Raw genomic sequence first — 5,806 nt, 5'->3', positions numbered from 1 at the left:
TATTAAAGCTATCCTACTGAGTATGAACTGGTATCTCACTGTGGTTTGCATTTGCATTTCTTTACCAATGAAGTCAAACATTTTTTTTTTCCTTTGCCTTTTGGTGTTTTGTATATCTTCTTCAGATAAATGACTATTTAAGTCCTTTTTCCATGTTTTAACTTGGTTGTTCATCTTTCTATCTTTGAGTTGTAAGGGTTCTTTAATATATTCTGGATAGTAAACCTTATCAGATAGAAGATTTGCAAGTACTTTCTCCCATTCTCTATGTTGTCTTTTCACAACTTTAATAATGTCTTTTGATACATGTTTTAAATTTTATTTAAGTCAAATTTATCTTTTTTCTGTTTTGTTGCTTATACTTTTGGTGCCAAACCTAAGAATCTATTGCTAATTTGAAGTTGTGTTGATTTACCTGTATGCTTTCTTTTAAGAGTTACGTCATTTTAGTTCTTATATGTAGGCTGTTGATCCATTTTGAAGCAATTTTCACATATGGAGTGATTGTATGTGGTTATCCAATTGTAGCAGCACCATTTGTGGAAGAAACTATTCTTTTCCCATATAGTGAGATAAAGATTCGACATAACTCCTGTAAATTCCAATGGCCTTTTTTGCTGAAATAGAAAAACATATCTTCAAATTGATATGGAAGTGTAAGAGACTCCAAATAGCCAAAACATTATTGAAATAGAAAAATCAATGTAGAAAGACTTTCACTTCCTGATTTCAAATCCTACTGTAAAGCTACAGTAATCAAAAAACTGTTATACTGACGTAAGGATAGACATACAGGCTCATGGAATAGAAATGGAAGACCAGAAATAAACCCAAGCACATATAGTTTTAACAAAGTTTCCAAGATCATTCTATGCTTACTGAAACTTAAAAAAAATGTTTAAGAGTTAGCTAAGCTAAGGGACAGAAAGTAAGTCAGGGCAGAATGAGCAAAGTCATGAAGTTTAGAGAATTAAAAACAAACAAACAAATAAAAAGCCACATATATTTATTTTTCCTAAAGTGTACAGTATACAGCTTATGATAGGAGAGCTATGGTTGAATGGAAAGAGAATGAAGTAAATATTTAGGAGATATAACCAGAAAAATATAACTTTTATATGGTGGATCAGGACCATGCTTAGCCTGGAAAAGAGGGTCCTTGTTCTTGGCCCACATCTGAGGGTATTCCTGGTGCATCAGCGTGCTTTCTTCAAAATTTTCTAAGCCCCCTCCAGTACCTGGGAGTGGCCAAGGTTGGCATTACCATCCTGGACCAGATCCTTGAAGGATTATCTTTGACCTTTGCATTAGTCATGGTTTCCCAGAGAAAAAGAACCAATAGGATACATACAGATATGCAAGAGATTTATTATGGAAATTTGCTCATATGATTATGGAGACAACTAAGTTCCACAATATGCTCTCTGCAAGCTAGAATGCCAGGAAAGCTGATGATATAATTCACTCCAAGTCAGAAAGTCTGAGAATCAAGGGAGTTGATGGTATAACTTCTGGCTGGAAATTGATGGCTAAAGGTCTGAGAATCAGGAAACCATTGTAAATCTCAGAGTCCAAAGGCCCAAGAACCAGCAGCACCGATATCTGAGGTCAGGTTGTCTGAGGGCAGGAATCTTAACTCAAGAAGACAAAATTCACCTTTCTCCCTCCTTTCTGTTCTATTTGGATACTCAAAGGATAGCATGATGCCTGTCAACACTGGCAAGGGTGGATCTTCTTTGTTCCTCACTCAGTCTTCTGATTCAAACGCTAATCTCATAAGGACACACCCTCATAGACACTCCAGAAATAATGTTGTACTAGCTATCTGAACATTCTTTTGCCCAGTGAAGTTTACACATAAAGTTAACCTTCAGAAACCTCTATATTCGATATGTCTTAAGGAGCTCGGTACTTGTGCCCTGGCCCCAGTTCTGGCTATCCAGAGTAGAAGTTTTGTTTTATTTGAATTACATAAGATTAGGTCGTCAGAAGGGTACTGTCATGCTGATTTGGTGTGACACTCACTCATGGGCATGGCAAGTTCAGGGCTCTAGCCTACAATTGGTCCAATGCCAACACTTGGACTCGAACCAAGCATATGAGGGCTTACATATTGGTGCTCATCCACCTTGGCATCTGTTCCTATTATAGGGCTGTCTCTTTTCTTTACCACCAGGACACGGCTTGGGTAACAGCAGTAGTCTTTTACCTTGTGGCACCCACTGTTGCTACTCTTGATGGCAAACTGGCTGCTTACCCCAAACTCCATGTACAGCATTTCAGGCAGTTCTCCAGGGACTGTTGCATACAACTTCTCCAGGGGCTTTTAAGGCTATAACTCTATAATCCTAATGGCCCTTCCAATAGTTGTTCTCGTATGCCTCTAATTTATGTGGTGGCCTTATGTTCTCTTGGCATGATCTTCAGCCATAGAGTACATGGGATGGGTACTCCTTATGTGAACAAGACTGCTGCTCTCTCTCTACTGAGTCCCCCTCACCTCTCCACCCTACTCATGCATTGGAGTGGGATGTAAGATATGGTGAATATTGAAAAATATCACACTCTAGGAATTTAGTGACTATGACCTGAAGGGATTGAGAACTTGTCCAATGCTACTGAAAGATGTGTTATTCTACATTTACACTATATGAATTTCCTTTGGTAATTTTAATATGTCCATAAATTAAATATTGCACAAAATTCCCTATATATCATGGGTAAAACTTACATTGCTGATCATAACCAACAAAACATATTAACAAACTTTGAGACAGGCATTGGAATAGAATGTTCATAGTCGTATGGTAGATGATTCCACATAATGGATAATGTAATAAGCATTAAATCAATGGTATTAGGGAACTGCAGAGGCAAGACATTTATATTATTTCAATATGAACAAGATTCCAAAGAGCAATGTCATTTTGAGTAAAAATAGCATTGTCACATTTTTCTTGCAGTGGGAGATATGAAATTAACTGGTAATACTACATTTTCAATTAAGAAGAGGAAGCAATGATTCCTGGACCAAAAAGGAATCAATATTTCCTTAATAGTATGAAATCCTTATGCACTGATTGGGCAATAAACAAAGATCAAGTAGCTTTTCTCTAGCTATTAATTTAAATATTTATCAATAAGTCATTAAATCAATAAATAATGTGTTCTATTAATTTTGTAATACATTTTAAATTCAAACAGTTTACAAGTACAGGAATTCAGCCAGAAAAGAAAACCAATTTTCCTAGGTCTCTAATATCCTAGGAATGTCCTACTGGAGACTGATAGGATTAACATAAAGTTATTTTTTTGCTTTCGCTCTAGAACAGCAGTTCTCAACACTTAGAATGAATAAAATTCACTGGAGCACAGGCTCCCCAGGCTTCAATTTTGCATAAGATGAGGTGGGAGTTTCTTGTGATACCTATAATTGGAGATATATAGCTTGCCCTTGGATACATAAATCTGAAACAAGGATAGCATCATGGTTTATAAAGATATATTTCTAATCAAAGAAGTGATAGGAGGTCTAAAGCAAAGTCCTAGAACAATATATAAAACAGAATTACAGACTGGTGTGATGGAACCTATAATTTAAGTATAATAAAATCTGTGTATGTAGATGGTAAGCGAATATAATGGTTTTGGTGTTGTCAGACTTTTTAGCTCACAGAATCACAGAATGTTGAATAGAATTAAGACATTGTTTTATTCAAGCTTATCTGTTATCAGTAAGCAATCTTGGCCCAAAAAGATGAAGTTATCTGACTGAGGTCACAGTTTGTTGTAATATCAAAACTAAGCTTGTTATTTCCTATCTATTAAACAATATCTAAATCAATTTTTGAATTATTGTGAATCCAATATCAAGTAGAAATAACAAAAGCAGTTTAAATTCAAAAAGCAAGTTTAGCTATAAGAGAACTTACTGAAGTAACAGGGCAACACTAATCCACCTTCAAACTGCAAAAGTGGCTGGTGTGCAAGTCAATCCTTAACTGTAATAATCATACAACAGCAAGAGCAAAAGCAGATTAGCTAACCTTACTCTAAACTGAAAGTGTCTCAGGGCTTGATTTAAAGTTATATCTTGTTCGTGTGTGCATGTCTGTGTTGTGCATGCATATGTGTGTATGGCTGTGTGTCTGAAAATGGAGACAGCTGGGAAACTGAGGAGAATGCAGTGGAAGAAGAGTAAATTTAGGAAATAAAAACACTTTATAAGTGGAGAGGTCACTGTGTCTTTAAGAGAGCACTTCATCTTGCAAATTAAGGTTAACCTGGCAGGTATAAGGTGTTATTATATTAATGAAAGATTGCCTTTTTAGGTCCCTGTGGAATTAAATTCCTAATTACGACCTATCTATTTACCTGACAAGACCCTAGTAAGGCGTTTAGACCAATCATAAATATCACCATCTATTGACAATTAAACAGCATCCTGAAACCTCCTGATAGGGATAGAGAAGATATATGAGTTTATGTTAAAAGCTGAGTTTTAAAATCTCCAAGAGGCATAATCATTTTTCCAGAGCTTTAAACTTTCAATTTAAGTGGTTATTTCTAACATACTAGCTTTAAATCCTTTTCCTCACCTCCATCCTCCCCTTACAACCCACCCCCAATTCACTCTCCATCTATTCTGACAAATATTGCCTAGGCAACTCATCCTTCAGTTCTCAGTTTAAATATCAACTTCTCAAGAAAGCCTTATTCTATCACCACTCATTACCCAAACTAGATTAAACTTACATGCAGTAGGCCACATAACACTGTGAAGTACATTGCTAACTCAATTATTACAAACAGAAAGTTGAAGTTCATAAAAAAACCTTACCTTCCCAAATTCACTCTAGTAATACATGAAAGGATGAGGATTAGAATGCATATATTTGGGTACAATGCCCATGAACTTTTTCCTTCTTCTTATACTTTGTATTTTTTCTAATTCATGTAATTCACTTACATTTTTCATTAATGCAGACATTGTACTACCTTTCTCCTCTTTCTGATTTTTAGTTAAATATGCCCGATTTCATTTAGCCTATATTCTTCTTTCCTTTGGCTACCAACTGCTTTCCTTATTTTTCTTCTTCTATCAGTGCTATCTGGGGGACTCATATGTTTTGCGTTTTAAGCTAAACCTCCCAAGTTATCCCTGCAATGTAATGTTTATTTGACTACTATTTTTTAAAATTAGAATTAATTCAACAGAAGAGATACAGTATTAATATCTCAAAATATTTAAGAAAACAAATGATAGTGATATATAGTCAGCCCTAGCTTTGCAGTGTGAGGGGCTATAAACATGACCATGCAAACTAAAATAGTACAAAGTAATGTTTATAATAAATGGGAATAATTAAGATCATTTGGTGACAATATTGTAACAAAAATGATATTTTCCCAATATTAAAAACTTTCTTATTAATAAACATGATACCTGTGATGAATGCATGGGGAAATAAAAGAATAGTAAAAACAGTATTTACATACACAGTGATTTTACATAATAGAAACGTTGAGGATAAATGTATTTTATTTGTATAAAATTTATCAAGAATAGTTTGAACTGGCCAGGCACAGTGGCTCATGCCTGTAATCCCAGCACTTTGGGAGGCCCAGGCGGGCAGATCACTTGAGGTCAGGCAGAAGTTTGGGATCAGCCTGGCCAACACGGTGAAACCCCATCTCTACTAAGAAAACAAAAATTAGGCGGGGTGGGGTGGCGTGTGCCTGTAATCCCAGCTGGTGAGGCTGAGGCAGGAGAATCACTTGAACCTGTGAGATGGAGGTTGCAGTG

At 35.8% G+C, this 5,806-nt stretch overlaps 1 long non-coding RNA gene across 1 annotated transcript; it reads right to left on the bottom strand.

The window, feature by feature from the left end:
- Nucleotides 1-492: 492 nt before the first annotated feature.
- LOC116563280 lies at nucleotides 493-5,574 on the bottom strand. The gene is made up of 2 exons (XR_004274318.1): nucleotides 2,646-5,574; nucleotides 493-1,511 (listed from the first exon to the last, which is right to left on the bottom strand). It is a non-coding gene; the product is annotated as an uncharacterized LOC116563280 (long non-coding RNA).
- Nucleotides 5,575-5,806: the final 232 nt, after the last annotated feature.

This window comes from Sapajus apella, unplaced genomic scaffold (genome assembly GCF_009761245.1).
Source record: "Sapajus apella isolate SASKATOON/1434 unplaced genomic scaffold, GSC_monkey_1.0 scaffold2, whole genome shotgun sequence".
Lineage (NCBI taxonomy): Eukaryota > Metazoa > Chordata > Mammalia > Primates > Cebidae > Sapajus > Sapajus apella.
The sequence above is the reverse complement of the archived record's forward strand: the minus strand, read 5'-3'. Positions and strand labels throughout refer to the sequence as shown.